Source organism: Pristiophorus japonicus, chromosome 1 (genome assembly GCF_044704955.1).
Source record: "Pristiophorus japonicus isolate sPriJap1 chromosome 1, sPriJap1.hap1, whole genome shotgun sequence".
NCBI lineage: Eukaryota > Metazoa > Chordata > Chondrichthyes > Pristiophoridae > Pristiophorus > Pristiophorus japonicus.
In genome coordinates this window covers 97891353-97908318 of record NC_091977.1, presented here as the reverse complement: position 1 = coordinate 97908318, position 16966 = coordinate 97891353, and positions in this window count along the sequence as shown.

Genomic DNA, 16966 nt, shown 5'->3' with positions numbered 1-16966 from the left:
CTCCATCGATGTCATGCGGCAATCGACAGGATCGGGACATGGCGCGGAATCCCCCCGTGCCATTGTAGTCAGGTCGACAGCACCTGAGGGTGAGGAGCTGCCAGCAGATTCCAGCCCTGAAGCTTTGCCTTCTATCTTCCTTCTCTTTATTTTTTTTTAGATGAAATCTAATTTATTGTCTATATGATCTATAATATAAATAAATATATATTTTGGAGAAAGGAAACTATTAGATTTGTCCCATGAGTAATTATAACTTCATAGCCAACTTGTCATTACTAATGGTTTTAATTCCTCTTGAGACGTATCCCCAATTTTCACTCAGCATCATCTGTAAAATGAACTACAAATCAGAAAGACCAATCACACAATCCTATTTCTTTTTTTACTCTTTCTCCAGGATGTGGACATTGCTGACAGTCCCTCGGAATCAAGGAAGACATTCGCCGAGGGAAGGGTTGGGTGGGACAGGTTTGCCACACGCTTCTTCCGCTGCCTGCTCTTGACCTTTTCACGCTCTCAGCGTTGAGATTCGAAGAGCTCAACGCCCTCCCGGATGCACTTTCTTCACCTAGGGCGGTCTTTGGCCAGGGACTCCTAGGTGTCAGTGGCGATGTCGCACTTTACTAGGGAGGCTTTGAGGTTGTCCTTGTAACGTTTCCGCTGCCCACCTTTGGTTCATTTGCCGTGAAGGAGCTCCGCATAAAGCACTTGCTTGGGGAGTCTCGTGTCTGGCATGTGGCCTGCCCAGCGAAGCTGATCGAGTGTGGTCAGTGCTTCAATGCTGGGGATGTTAGCCTTGACGAGGACACTAATGCTGGTGCACCTGTCCTCCCAGGGGATTTGCAGGATCTTGCGGAGACATTGTTGGTGATATAGCTCCAGCGACTTGAGGTGTCTTCTGTTCATTGTCCATGCCTCTGATCCATACAGGAGGGCGGGTATTACTACAGCCCTGTAGACCATGAGCTTGGTGGTAGATTTGAGGGCCTGGTCTTTAAACACTCTTTTCCTCAGGCGGCTGAAGGCTGCACTGGCGCACTGGAGGCGGTGTTGAATCTCCGCATCAATGTCTGCCTTTGTTGACAAGAGGCTCCCGAGGTAGGGGAAATGGTCCACGTTGTCGAGGGCCATGCCGTGAATCTTGATGACTGCGGGCAGTGCTGTTCGGCGAGGACAGGCTGGTGGAGGACCTTTGTCTTACGGATGTTAAGCGTAAGGCCCATGCTTTCATATGCCTCAGTAAATACATCGACTATATCCTGGAGTTCAGCCTCAGAATGTGTGCAGACGCAGGCGTCGTTCCCGTACGGTAGCTCAACGACAGAGGTTGGGGTGATCTTGGACCTGGCCTGGAGGCGGCATAGGTTAAACAGCTTCCCACTCGTTCTGTAGTTTAGTTCCACTCCAGCAGTGATTTTGTTGACTGTGAGGTGGAGCATGGCAGCGAGGAAGATTGAGAAGAGGGTTGGAGTGATGACCCAGCCCTGTTTAACCCTGGTCTGGACATGGATTGGGTCTGTAATGGATCCATTGGTAAGGATTACGGCCTGCATGTCGTCATGGAGCAGGCGAAGGATGTTGACAAACTTTTGAGGGCATCCAAAAGGGAGGAGGACACTCCATAAACCCTCACGGTTGACAGTGTCAAAGGCCTTTGTAACATCGAAAAAGGCCATGTATAAAGGCTGGCGCTGCTCCCTGCATTTTTCCTGCAGCTGTCATGCTGCAAAGATCATGTCCATTGTGCCCCGTAGGGGATAAAATCCGCATTGTGATTCTGGGAGGAGCTCCTCGGCCACGGGGAGAAGACGGTTGAGGAGAGCCTTTTTGTGGCACCTTAGCGAATGCCTTTCGGAAATCTGACATCCAATGAAATTACAGAGCTAGGAATAGGCAAGACCATGAAGGGATTTAAACAAGAGGATGAGAGTTTTAAATACAAGGCATTGTGAGACTGGGAATCAATGTAGGTCAGCATGCATGGGGTGATGAGTTAAGATATGGACAGCAGAGTTTTGGATGAACTGCTTACTGAAAGATGTGGGGGCCGAAATTCACCCCCGCCCAAAATGGGTCGCACCTTCTGCTCCTGAAGTGTTTTTACCGCCGCGTCGGATGAGGTTACCTCTTTCAGTAAATTCAGCTCTTTGTCATTTTTATTTTAAGTGGACCGGAAGTCGGTCATAATGGGGCAGAGGTGGAGTGGTAAGTACTCTAGAGGGACGGAAGTGGAGGTAGGATGGAGTCTCCGCCACTGTCTCCCTTCAGTTAAAGGGGAGAGAAACAGCGATTCTTTAGGTTTGGTTCACTGGGCCATCAGGGAGAGTTTCGGCTGGGCCAGCGGTCTGGGTCCCAAGAGGCGGCCCGGCTGAACCCGGGGGCATAAATAAAATGGCCGCAGGAGTGGGCCCTCGCCTTCAATGGCCGCCGCGCAGCCAAATCCGACACACAGAAAACAAGATGCACCGACAGAAAAAGCTGTCAGGGGCACCGCTCGGTGGATTGTAGATTTTTGCAGGTGAATTTGGCTGGAGGGGCGATGGAGGTGTGGGAGATCAGCAGTGCACCCTTTAATGACGCACTTAGGACCAGTCAGCAGTAGTGGGGCAAAGTGGGGACCGCCAGAAAAATTCCTGAGTTAAATTTAGCTGGTGGTGGCCATTGGACCGGAAGTCGGCGACCGGTCGACTCTACGGCCTGGCCACTGCTTTCCGGCGGTAAGAGGCCTCATATGATTCTATGTAAAAACAAATTATTTCTTGTTTCCATTTTTAACTGTTTTTTATGGCTAGTTACTGTCTCATAACTTACGTCTGAATTGTTTTGACAGGGTTATAATTATAGTGCACAAATATATCACTCTGAATTCCTGGAGGATTAAGGGGGACAAATTCCCCAGCACCCCGATTGGGGACGGTAACCAGCTCGGGGCGGGAATTACTGCGCTTGGCGGATGTCCCGCCCCGGCCGCGAAATTACGATTACCGCCCTTCACAGCAAGAGGAGTACAATCTCGCGCGCTCCACTTCCTGACGTGGCTGATTCCAGGGCGATGCAGGGGCACGATTGGCAGCACTATGTGGATGCTATGCGGATCAACACCCCTCCCCTTTGCTTAATGGTAGGCCTCTGATAGCCTCCACTGGGCCACCAGGGCGGCATGGATGGAATGCCGGGCTCAACGATGGCGGTTCGGTCCACGCAACAGAAGAAGTCGTCGGGCCGACCAGTGAGTCAGCCAAAAAGGTAAGATGGCGGGGCGTTCCCAATCTCACCTATAACCTCCACCCCACAAGCCGATGTCGGCCTGGTTCGTGACCCACGAGGATCCCGCTGACACCGCTCGCAGTAGCCTTGCGGAGCGCAGGGCAATATTCAACAAGGGGTGGTGGTAACGGGCGACGTAAAAAGGGCCATTTTGAACCCCTAAGGATGCACCCCAATGGCTTATTGAATTTATCCAGTGAAAACCTGATCCGTACTGGAACCACGTTTAAATCAGCACTGATCTCAGCTGGACCATTGGTACAGGACTTGCAATTTCCATCAGCTTTCCTTGGTTAGAAAATAAAAAATAAAATAGGGTTCCTGCTCCCAATCATGATTGGCAGTGCTCAGCATGGAAACAGCACATCCTGTGCTCTGTGTGGGGATAGCATATCCTTTACTCTGTGTGGAGACTGTGTGGGAGCGAAAGCCCGTGTTTCCGAAATGCCTCGCTTTCGGCACTGTCTGAGATGACATACGCTGGGTTAAAAGTTGAAGCAGCTTTCTGAAGAACATGGAGTGTATTGAAGCAGTGGATGTCTCACAAAAACAAGATGATAGATGATGTGGAGCCATTCAACCATTCAAATGTGTCAATCTGATCACCTGTGTGTTTACAGTAATCCATGGCAAAAGTAGACTGCGGCAATAAGACTTGATTTCAGAACAATGGCTGGCTGGTCGTTTGTCTACATTGTCTGTTTGTTAATTATTTGCATGTAGTTTTGATATACCATTGATAGTGTGCATGAAATATAGAGGTCAAAGACCTGATTTTGTACAAGAGATGTGAGAAAAGACTGTTTGAACAGAAACACTAGATTTGGAGTGTGTTTCTCAGAGAGCATACACTGGTTTTGTGAAGTGTATGTTTCAGTAACTTTCATACTGGTTTTTGTGCAGTATCAAGTTTTAAATAAAGACCTGATCCTGCCATTACGACAACTGAGCGTGGGTGTAATCTGACGTTTAAAGCAACAAAATGAAAACGAGCAAGAAAGCAGTCCAGCAGACAACACATCCTTTACTCTGTGTGATAACAGTACTATCTTCTCTACAACTTCACAAATACACAGACTATACAAGATGGCTTCAATTCATCATGTGACTTTTATTGTATTTACAGCAGCAGTTGCATTACCACAGTAGTCCACTAGGTAGAGTAGTAGGTAGAGTAGAGTAGAAGGCAGAATATTATCTGAATGACGGCAGATTAGGAAAAGGGGAGGTGCAACGAGACCTGGGTGTCATTGAAAGTTGGCATGCAGGTACAGCAGGCGGTGAAGGCAAATGATATGCTGGCCTTCATAGCTAGGGGTTTTGAGTATAGGAGCAGGGAGGTTTTACTGCAGTTATACAGGGCCTTGGTGAGGCCTCACCTGGAATATTGTGTTCAGTTTTGGTCTCCTAATCGGAGGAAGGACGTTCTTGCTATTGAGGGAGTGCAGCGAAGGTTCACCAGACTGATTCCCGGGATGGCTGGACTGACATATGAGGAGAGATTGGATCGACTGGGCTTTTATTCACTGGAGTTTAGAAGGATGAGAGGGGATCTCATAGAAACATATAAAATTCTCTCGGGACTGGACAGGTTAGATGCAGGACGAATGTTCCCGATGTTGGGGAAGTCCAGAACCAGGAGACAAAGTCTAAGGATAAGGGGTAAGCCATTTAGGACTGAGATGAGGAGAAACTTCTTCACTCAGAGAGTTGTTAACCTGTGGAATTCCCTACCGCAGAGAGTTGTTGATGCCAGTTCGTTGGATATATTCAAGAGGGAGTTAGATGTGGCCCTTACAGCTAAAGGGATCAAGGGGTATGGAGAGAAAGCAGGAAAGGGGCACTGAGGTGAATGATCAGCCATGATCTTATTGAATGGTGGTGCGGCTCAAAGGGCTGAATGGCCTACTCCTGCACCTATTTTCTATGTTTCTATGTTTAGTCCATTAGGTAGATCTATATTACTTTTCTCCATCCTGAATGAAGAAGTAATTATAACAAAATAATCATCATACATAATGTGCATGATTATATACAACAAAAGATATGGGGCTAGATTTTGCACTTTTGTGCATATCGCCCGAAAATGGGCATTATTTCCGGCGTGAGTGGTAAAAATGGGGCTCGCCGGCTTGTTGCCCATTTTCAAAGCACCTAGTCTCCATTTTAAAAATTGGCGTTACCGCGAGCAATCTGAAATGGGCGTTAGTGTTAAATCTCTCTGACCTTCTGCTGTAAAGTGTCACCGTCCTTAGCAACAGCATGGCAACGCTCATTTCCCGCGTTTCAGGAGGTCAGGGGTCATCATTACATGCGCAGAAGAGGAGACAGAGAGAGAGGGAGTCCATCATCAACATAGGCAGACCCTCGGACTTGCTTCCACTCTTAACATGAGTTCTTAGGTGGCTGTACAGTCCAATACGAGAAGCACAGTCTCTGTCACAGATGAGGCAGGTAGTCGTTGAGGGAAGGGGTGGGTGGGACTGGTTTGCCACACGCTCTTTCCGCTGCCTGCGCTTGAATTCTGCATGCTCTCGGCGACAAGACTCGAGGTGCTCAGCGCCCTCCCGGATGCGCTTCCTCCACTTAGGGCGGTCTTTGGCCAGGGTCTCCCAGGTATCAGTGGGGATGTTGCACTTTATCAGGGAGGCTTTAGGGTGTCCTTGTAACGTTTCCGCTGCCCACCTTTGGCTCGTTTGCTGTGAAGGAGTTCCGAGTGGAGCGCTTTCTTTGGGAATCTCGTGTCCGGCATGCAAACTAAGTGACCTGTCCAGCGGAGCTGATCAAGTGTGGTCAGTGCTTCAATGCTGGGGATGTTGGCCTGGTTGAGGATGTTAATGTTGGTGTGTCTATCCTCCCAGGGGATTTGTCGGATCTTGTGGCGACATCGTTGGTGGTATTTCTCCAGCGACTTGACATGTCTACTGTTCATGGTCCATGTTTTTGAGCCGTACAGGAAGGCGGGTATTATCACACCCCTGTAGACCATGAGCTTGGTGGAAGTTTTCAGGGCCTGATCTTCAAACACTCTTTTCCACAGGCGGCCGACTGGAGGCAGAGTTGGATCTCGTCGTCAATGCCTGCTCTTGTTGATAGGAGGCTCCCGAGATAAGGGAAGTGGTCCACGTTGTCCAGGGCCGCGCCGTGGATCTTGATGACTGGAGGACAGTGCTGTGTGGTGAGGGCAGGCTGGTGTAGGACCTTTGTCTTATGGATGTTTAGCGTAAGGCCCTTGCTTTCGTATGCCTCAGTAAATATGTCGACTATGTCCTGGAGTTCAGCCACTGTATGTGCGCAGACGCAGGCGTCATCCACTTACTGTAGCTCGATGACAGAGGTTGAGGTGGTCTTCGACCTGGCCTGGAGACAACGAAGGTTGAACAGCTTCCCACTGGTTCTGTAGTTTAGTTCCACTCCAGCGGGGAGCTTGTCGACTGTGAGGTGGAGCATGGCAGCAAGAAAGATTGAGAAGAGGGTTAGGGCGATGACACAGCTCTGTTTGACCCTGGTTCGAACGTGGATTGGGTCTGTAATGGAGGGATCAGAGAGGGACTGAAAGCTTGTGTGGTGTCTGCTTGTTTGACCGGACAAATGGTCAGATAAAATGTTTTCTATTTAACATAACCCTGTTGCGCAATGGCTCAGATAGCTGCACCGTTACACACTGGTGAATCCTTAACATGAAAGGGTATAATTACACTTAACTTGAATCAACTTAAACTTTAACTACCACAAAGGTGATGCACACCATTGATGTATGACCTGCACACCCAGCAGTATTGCAGATTTGTAAATACAACCAACATTCTTTCAGGCGAAGCGCTCATGTATGAGCTCCTGACGTAAGAGTTTTGCAGCTATGTAACCACCGCGGGCCCTTTCCTGCAGTCTAGAGGGGGTCGGGGGCATGGCTTCAGGCTGATTGTCTGGCCTGATGTCAGCGTCCACCTCCTCGTCCTCCTCTTCCTCTCTCTCCTGAGGTGGACTGTCAGACCCTTCTGCAATTCTTGTCCCCTCCTGATCGCCAAGTTGTGCAGCATGCAGCACACCACCACGAATTGAGTTATCTGCTCAGGGTGGTATTAGAGTTCGCCTCCTGAATGGTCCAGGCATCTAAAGCGCTGCTTAAGCACTACGATGGTTTTCTCGATGATATTGCGAGTGGATCTGTGGCTCTCGTTGTATCGTTTCTCGACCTCAGTGTGGGTGTCACGCAGGAGGGTCATCAGCCAGGTGGCGAGGCAATGGACTAGATTTACAATTTTGTACAGATCGCCCAAAAATGGGCGATATTTCCAGCGTGGGCGGTAAAAATGGGTTTTCAGATCGCCGGCTTGTCGCCCATTTTCAAAGCCCCTAGTCTCCATTTTTAAAATTGGATATTACCACGAGTGATCTGAAATGGGCGTTAGCGTTAAATCTTTCTGACCTTCTGCCATAAAGTGTCGCGTCCTGAGCAACGGCATGGCAACGCTCGTTTCCCACGATTCAGGAGGTCAGGGTGGTCATCATTACATGCGCAGAAGAGAAGACAGAGAGAGTTGGAGCAGAGAGGGACTGAAAGCGTGTGCGGTTGTGATGTGTGCTTGTTTGGCTTTTGTGGGAGGCACGAGGGAGATTCACCAGTAGCAAAAAGCCTATTAAGCAACAAGAACATAGTTGGCACCAACATTTTGTCCAACAAATAATATATAACATGGAAGGGATGGAGGAGGCCCTGCAGCTGTTAGCCAGGAACACTGGTGGTCCCGGAGCACAGCACTGCACCCCAAGGTGCTGCCAATGACACATGAGAGCCAGGAGGAAGATCTTGCTTCTGGCTCAGGGCACGTTCCCACCTCGGGACTGTCCTCTACCGTATCCGTCCAAGCAGCGGTTCAGTCGTCATCCACCCCACCCTCCGCGCAATGAAACATCGCCTGAGGAACTCCTCGGCCAGGCGGCTTGGAGTCAGAAGGGGAAGGGTTAGAGGTGGGGATGAGAAGCGGGGTGGGGGGGGGGGGGGCGCGGGGGAGAGGGTTAGGGTTGGTTTTTACAGATATGATCTCAGACAAATGGTCGGTTTAAATATTTTTTATTTAACACAACCTTGTAGCACATTGGCTCAGATAGCTGCACCATTACACGCTGGTGATTCCTTAACATCAAAGGGTGTAATTACACTTAACTTCAATCAACTTAAACTTTAACTGTCACCAAGGTGATGCACACTATTGATGTATGACCTGCACACCCAGCAGTGTGTGAACTTTGTAAATACCACCAAGGTTCTTTCAGGCAAAGCACTTATTTATGAGCTCCTGACCTAAGAATCTTGCAGCTATGATGCCACTACGGGCCCTTTCCTGTGGTCTACAGGGGGGCGGGGGCATGGCTTCAGTGTCAGCCTCATTGTGTGGCCCGAGATCAGCGTCCACCTCCTCATCCTCCTCCTCCTCTCTCTCCTGAGGTGGACTGTTAGTCCCTTCTGGCAATTCTTGTCCCCTCCTGATAGCCAAGTTGAGCAGCATGGAGCACACACCACGAATTGAGCTACCTGCTCAGGGTGGTATTGGAGCTCGCCTCCTGAGTGATCCAGGCATCTAAAGTGCTGCTTAAGCACTCCAATGGTTTTCTCCATGATATTGCGAGTGGCTCCGTGGCTCTCGTATCGCTTCTCGACGTCGTGTGGATGTCACACAGGGGGGTCATCAGCCAGGTGGCGAGGCCATATCTTTTGTCACCTTGCATCCAGCATTGACCTTGTGGCTGATTGTTAAACAAGTCAGATACAGTGCTCTCACGCAGGATGTGAACATCATGGATGCTGCCCGGAAATTTAGCATTCCTTGCCATAATAATTTGCTGGTGGTCGACAATGAGTTGCACATTCAGGGAGTGGAATCCCTTGCGGTTCCTAAAAACCTCTGCATCCTGAAAAGATGCCTGCATCACAATGTGCATACAGTCTATTGCTCCCAGCACCTTGGGGAAGTTAGCAGTTCGATAGAATCCTATAGCCCTCTCAGTCTGAGCCTCCCTGATCATAGCGAAGCTGATAATGTCCATCCTGCATGCGTAAAGGGCTTCAGTGACCTGTCTAATACAGCAATGTGTGGCATGCTGAGATACAGCGCAAATGTTGCAAGCTGAGGCCTGAAAGGAACCCGATGTGTAGAAGGAAAGTACCACGGTGACCTTGAACCCGACGGACAGTGCGGTCCTGATCATGCTGGTAGGCTGCAGATCTCCCCTGATGAGCTGGCATATCTCACTGATAACCTCTTTGTGGAAGCGCAGTCTCCGAACCCAGGTGGTGTTGGACAAGTTGAGTTAAGTGCGGGGGGTGTAACGTCTGGTCCTCCTCATCTGTCTGGCAAGTCTTACATTGGACACATGATGCTGTCGAATGTACTTTCTGCCATCTTGAGTCTGCAGTATGTGCGTGGTCATCAAGAGAGGCTGAGAAATGACAGGCCCCATTCCAATAGCTATCAGTATTACACCGACTGATCACAAACAATGAATGTCCCCACTAAGACACCTAAAGTAAATTCCAATCGTCCAAAGTATGATAAGACGTTTGTTCAGATGTTCACATCACCTCAAAACACCTCCAGAGTACATCCAAACTCCCCCGAACTTGAAGCAGAGCAGCCTTTTAAATGATGCGACTGGAGAAAATGGCATCCATACCGTTGTGAGTAGTTCTGGTCAGTTCAACTTTTTCACAACGGTTTTTTCGGCAAGCAATATTGTCGGCGAGATGTGTGCGAGGTGCCGAAAGTAAGGATGGGCGATTTTCTGGGCGTTGTTTCAGCAAATGTGATCTTTAAGACAAAAAACAGGGGCTGGGCTGTATTATTAAATCTCGGCATTAATTACGTGCCGAAAGTGTCACTGGGTGATATTATGGGGGTTGGTGTCGCCCATTCTGATCTTTCTGCCCAAAAAAAGTGGGCAGGCGGTATTATTTTTTATCGGCGTTACATACACGCCAAAAGTAATGCTTGCGATAAATGACCGAGAAATGGCCATTACTTTCCATTTTGTGGCTAAATGGGCGATATATGGGCATTACGCCTCATTTCAGCATTAAAATGGACATTAAGTGGGTGGTATGCATGCAAAAATAATAGAAAATCTATCCCATAGAGGTAGGGGACTCAATAGTCAGGGGAACAGACAAGCGTTGACTCCGGGATGGTATGTTGCCTCCCTGGTGCCAGAGTCAAGGATGTCACCGAGCGGCTGCATGGTATTCTGGGGGGAGAGGGTGAACAGCCAGAGGTCGTGGTCCATATAGGGACCAATCACATAGGTAGAAAGAGGGATGAGGTTTGCAGGCAGAGTTTAGGGAGCTAGGAGAGAGATTAGAAAGCAGGACGTCAAAGGTAGCAATCTCCAGATTATTTCCAGTGCCACGAGCTAGTGAGTACAGAAATAGGAGGATAGAGCAGATGAATGCGTGGCTGGAGAGATGGTGCAGGAGGGAGGGCTTTAGTTTCCTGAGGCATTGGAACTGCTTCTGGGGGAGATAGGCCCTGTACAAGCCGGACGGGTTGCGCCTCAACAGAGCCGGGACCAATATCCTCGCGGGGGTGCAGTTGCTAGTGCTATTGGGGAGGGTTTAAACTTGCTTAGCAGGAGGATGGGAACCTGAGAATAGATTCAATAGGGAAGGGAGTAAAGCTGGAATTAGAAAGCAAAAGTGTAGAAAGTGAGTTTGAAGGACAGAGGAAACAAGGAGGAAAAAAGGGTAAAAAAAACAAATTTAAAAGCTCTTTGTCTAAATGCACGTAGCATTCGTAACAAAATAGATGAGTTGACGACACAAATAGATAAATAGGTATGATCTGATAGCCATCACAGAGACATGGTTGCAAGGTTACCAGGATTGGGAACTAAATATTATGGGGTATTTGACAATTCGGAAGGGCGGACAGAAAGGAAAAGGAGGTGGGGTAGCACTGTTAATAAAGGATGGGATAAGTGCGTAAGTGAGAAACGATATTGGCTCAGAGGATCAAGAGGTTGAATTAGTTTGGGTGGAGATAATGAATAATAAAGGGAAAAAGTCGCTGGTGGGCATAGTCTATAGACCCCCTAACAGTAGCTACATGGGTGGACACAGTATAAATCAAGAAATAATGGAGGCTTGTAAAAAAGGAAAAGCAATAATCATGGCTGATTTTAACCTTCATGATGATTGGATAAAGCAAATTGGCCAGTGTAGCCTTGAGGAGGAATTCATAGAGTGTATCCAGGATAGTTTCCTTGAACAGTACATTGCAGAATCAACCAAGGAGCAGGTTATCTTGGATGTAGTACTGTGTAATGAGGCAGGATTAATAAATGATCTCGCAGTAAAAGATCCTCTTGGAATGAGTGACCATAATATGGTTGAATTTCAAATTTAGTTGGAGGGTGAGAAAGTTGGTTCTGAAACCAGTGTCCTAAGCTTAAATAAAGGAGAGTACAAAGGTATGAGGGCAGAGTTGGCTAAAGTAAACTAGGAAAATAGATTAAAGATTGGGACGGTTGATGAACAGTGGCAGACATTTAAGGAGATATTTCATAACTCGCAACATAAATATATCCCAATGAGAAGGAAAGACTGTAAGAGAAGAGATAACCAACCATGGCTAACAAAGGAAATTGAAAGCAAAGGCATACAATGTGACCAAGACTAGTGGGAGGTCAGAGGATTGGGAAATTTTTAAAAGCCAGCAGAGAACGACTAAAAATATGATTAAAAGAGGGAAGATAGATTATGAAAGTAAACTAGCACAAAATATAAAAACATAGTAAGAGTTTCTACAGACACATAAAAAGGAAAAAAATGGCAATGGTAAATGTTGGTGCCCTGGAGGATGAGACTGGGGAATTAATAATAATCATCATCATCATAGGCAGTCTCTCGGAATCAAGGAAGACTTGCTCCCACTCTTAACATGAGTTCTTAGGTGGCTGTACAGTCCAATACGAAGGTGGGGCAGATAGTCGTTGATGGAAGGGTTGGATGAGGAGTCTGGTTTGCTGCACACCCTTTCCACTGCCTGCGCTTGACTTCTGCACGCTCTCAGCAACAAGACTCGAGGTGCTCAGCACCCTCCCGGATGCGCTTCCTCCACTTAGGCAGTCTTTGGCCAGGGTCTCCCAGGTGTCAGTGGGGACGTTGCACTTTATCAGAGAGGCTTTTAGGGTGTCCTTGCAATGTTTCCGCTGCCCACCTTTGACTCGTTTGCCGTGAAGGAGTTCCGAATAGAGCGCTTGCTTTGGGAGTTTCGTCTCTGGTATGCGAATTATGTGGCCTGCCCAGCGGAGCTGATCAAGTGTGATCAGTTCTCACATGGAGAACAGGGAAATGGCAGAGATGTTGAACAAATATTTTGTATCAGTTTTCATGGTAGAAGACACTAAAAACATCCCAATAGTGGATAATCCAGGGGCTATAGGGAGGGAGGAACTTAATACTATCACTATCACTTATGAAGTAGTACGAGGTAAAATAATGGCACTAAACGCGGACAAGTCCCTTCGACCTGATGGTTTACATCCAAGGGTCTTAAGAGAAGTGGCAGCAGAGATAATGGATGCATTAGTTGTAATCGACTAAAATTCCCTTGATTCTGGGGCGGTCCCAGCGGATTGGAAAACTGCAAATGTAACGCCCCTATTTAAAAAAGGAGGCAGACAAAAAGCAGACAACAATAGACCAGTTAGCCTAACATCTGTCGTTGGGAAAATGCTAGAGTCCATTATTAAGGAAGGAGTAGCAGGACATTTGGAAAAGCATGATTCAATCAAGCAGAGTCAACATGGTTTTATAAAAGGGAAATCATGTTTGACAAATTTGCTGGAGTTCTTTGAGGATGTAACGAGCAGGGTGGATAAGGGGGAACCAGTGGAAGAGGTGTATTTGGATTTCCAGAAGGTATTCAATAATGTGCCACATAAGAGGTTACTGCACAAGATAAAAGTTCACTGGGTTGGGGGTAATATATTAGCATGGATAGAGGATTAGCTAACTAACAGAAAACAGAGAGTCAGGATAAATGGGTAATTTTCTGGTTGGCAAAACAGCAACTAGTGGGGTGCCACAGGGATCGGTGCTGGATCCTCAACTATTTACAACCTATATTAATAATTTAAATTAAGGGACCAAGTGTAATGTAGTCAAGTTTGTTGATGACACAAAGATGGGTGGGAAAGCAAATTGTGAGGAGGACACAAAAAATCTGCAAAGGGATATAGACAGGCTAAATAAGTGGCCAAAAAAATTGGCAGATCGAGTATAATGTGGGAAAATGTGAGGTTATCCATTTTGGCAGAAATAATAGAAAAGAAAATTATAATTTAAATGGAGAAAAATTGCAAAGTGCTGCAGTACCGAGAGATCTGGCAGTCCTTGTGCATGAAACACAAAAAGTTAGTATGCAGGTACAGCAATTAATCAGGAAGGCAAATGGAATGTTGGCCTTTATTGCAAGGGGGATAAAGTATAAAAGCAGAGAAATCTGGCTAGAACTGTACAGGGTATTGGGAACGCCACACCTGGAGTACTGCGTACAGTTTGAGTCTCCGTATTTAAGGAAGAATATACTTGCATTGGAGGCTGTTCAGAGAAGGTTCACTAGGTTGATTCCGGAGATAAGGGGGTTGACTTATGAAGATAGGTTGAGTCGGTTGGGCCTATACACATTGGAGTTCAGAAGAATGAGAGGTGATCTGATTAAAATATATAAGATAATGAGGGGGCTCGACAAGGTGGATGCAGAGAGGATATTTCCACTCATAGGGGAAACTAAAACTAGGGGACATAGCCTTAGAATAAGGGGCCGCCCATTTAAACCTGAGATGAAGAGAAATTTCTTCTCTCAGAGGGTTGTAAATCTATTGAATTCTCTGCCCCAGAGAGCAGTGGAGGCTGGATCATTGAATATATTTAAGGCGGAGATAGACAGGTTTTTGAGCGATAAGGGAGTAAAGGGTTATGGGGAGCAGGCAGGAAAGTGGAGCTGAGTCTATGATTAGATCAGCCATGATCTTATTGAATGGTGGATCAGGCTCAAGGGGCCAAATGGTCTATTCCTGCTCCTATTTCTTATGGATTCAAGTCCCGCTCTAGAGACTTGAGCACAAATATCTAGGCTGACACTCCAGTGCAGTTCTGAGGGAGTGCTGCACTGTCGGAGACGCCATCTTTCAGATCAGACATTAAACTGAGGCCCTGATTGCCCCCTCAGCTGAACATAAAAGATCTCATGGCAATATTTAAGAAGAGCAGGGAAGTTCTCCCCAGTGTTCTGGCTGATATTTAAGCCTTAACCAACATCACCAAAAAAAATGCATCATCTGGTCATTTATCTCAATGCTGTTTGTTGGAGCTTGCTGTTTGCAATTGTCTGCTGTGATTTCCTACATTACAACAGAGATTACACTTCAAAAAGTGATTACACTTCAAAAAGTAATTCATTGGCTTCATTAAAGCCTTTTGGGACGTGAAAGGCACTTTATAATGCCAGTCTTTCTTTCAAGTTCTGCAAGGTTTTGTTTTTTGCCATTAAAAACAATTGATCCAAAGCATCCAGTATGTGTATGTTCTCACTGGCAACTTATACATATTAACATTTCATAAGTCTAAAGTAGCAGACAGATGAGGGACAGCTACAGACAAAAACATAAACAAAGTTGAACACACCAGATAGACGGTTTGTATTCACTCACCCCCAGGGCATAATGTAAAGACAAAGGACAGAAACAGGAGCCATGGCTTCTATTGTGTTCCTAACACAGATGAGACTGTATGCAGGGAGGTTAAAGTAACAGTGACCTCAGTCTTTATTAAGACACTCCAGAGTGAGGAACAGGCCTTAGGGGCCGGCTTATATACAGTGCTCCCAAGGGATGCTGGGATCCCTTGGGACTTCAGGGGATGTGCTCCCTGGTGGCAGAATATGCTTTACAGATTCACAACATCACTCCCCCGCAAAGTCAAAGTGAAAACTATTTACAAGGTGAGGCGGTCGGGAGCCTTTCTTTCCCTGGTGGACCGCCTTGGTACAAATGTCTGTTCTGGTGTGTTGGCTGTGCCCTCGCTGGCTGGCGTGTTGTTGGCCCTGCAGGGCTGCTGGGTGAGCCTGGCCTTGCTGGGCTGTTGGGCGTGATGGGTTCAATTTCCTGGTCCGGGGTGCTGTCGTTGATCCTTTGGATGCGTGTTGTGGGCTCGAAAAAGGTGGTGCCTGCTGTGGGTTGTTCAGGGCAGTCTGTGAACCGCAGCCTCATTTGGTCCAGGTGCTTTCTTGTCCATTGTCTGATTTGACTACAAACACCCTACTCCCTTCTTTAGCTATCACTGTGTCCGCGATCCACTTGGGACCACGTCCATAATTTAGCACATACACAGGGTCATTCAGATCAATTTCCCGTGACACAGTGGCGCGACCATCGTTTACATTTTATTGCTGCCGCCGGCTCTCTACCTGATCATGCAGGTTGGGGTGGACAAGCGAGAGTCTAGTTTTGTGTCCTTTTCATGAGTAGCTCAGCCGGGGGCACCCCTGTGAGTGAATGGAGTCTCGTGTGGTAGCTGAGCAGTACTTGGAACAGGCGGGTTTGGAGTGAGCCTTCTGTGACTCGTTTAAGGCTCTGTTTGATTGTTTGTACTGCCCGCTTTGCCTGCCCATTGGAGGCTGGTTTAAACGGGGCTGAGGTGACATGTTTGATCCCATTGCGGGTCATGAATTCTTTAAATTCGGCACTGGTGAAAAATGGCCCGTTGTCACTGACCAGTATGTCAGGCAGGCCATGGGTCGCAAACATGGCCCTCAGGCTTTCAATGGTGGCGGTGGCGGTGCTTCCCAACATTATTTCACATTCAATCCATTTTGAAAAAGCATCCACCACCACCAGGAACATTTTACCGAGAAACAGGCCGGCATAGTCGACATGGATCCTTGACCATGGTCTGGAGAGCCAGGACCACAAACTTAGTGGTGCCTTTCTGGGCACGTTGCTCAACTAAGCACACACGGCATTGCCATACACAGGACTCTAAGTCAGAGTCGATACCGGGCCACCACATGTGGGATCTGGCTTTCGCTTTCATCATTACTATACCCGGCTGTGTGTTGTGGAGATCCGAGATGAATGTCTCCCTGCCCTTTTTGGGTAGCACTACGTGGTTACCCCACAACAGGCAGTCTGCCTGAATGGACAGCTTGTCCTTTCACCACTGGAACGGTTTGATTCGATCTTGCATTTCAACGGGGATGCTGGCCCAGCTCCCATGCAGTACACAGTTTTTTACTAGGGACAGCAGAGGATCTTGGCTGGTCTAAGTCCTAATCTGGCGGGCCGTGACAGGTGATTTATCATTTTCAAACACTTCCATGACCATCAACAAGTCTGCGGGCTGCGCCACCATCAACAAGTTTGCAGGCTGCGCCATTTCCACCCCCATGGTGGGCAATGGTAGCTGACTGAGAGCATCTGCACAGTTCTCGGTGCCTGGTCTGTGGCGGATGGTATAGTTGTATGCTGATAGCGCGAGTGTCCACCTTTGTATGCGGGCTGAGGCATTAGTATTTATCTGCTTGTTTTCAGCGAACAGGGATATGAGGGGCTTGTGATCGGTTTCCAGCTCAAATTTGAGGCCAAACAGGTACTGATGCATTTTCTTTATCCCAAACACACACGCTAATGCATCTTTCTC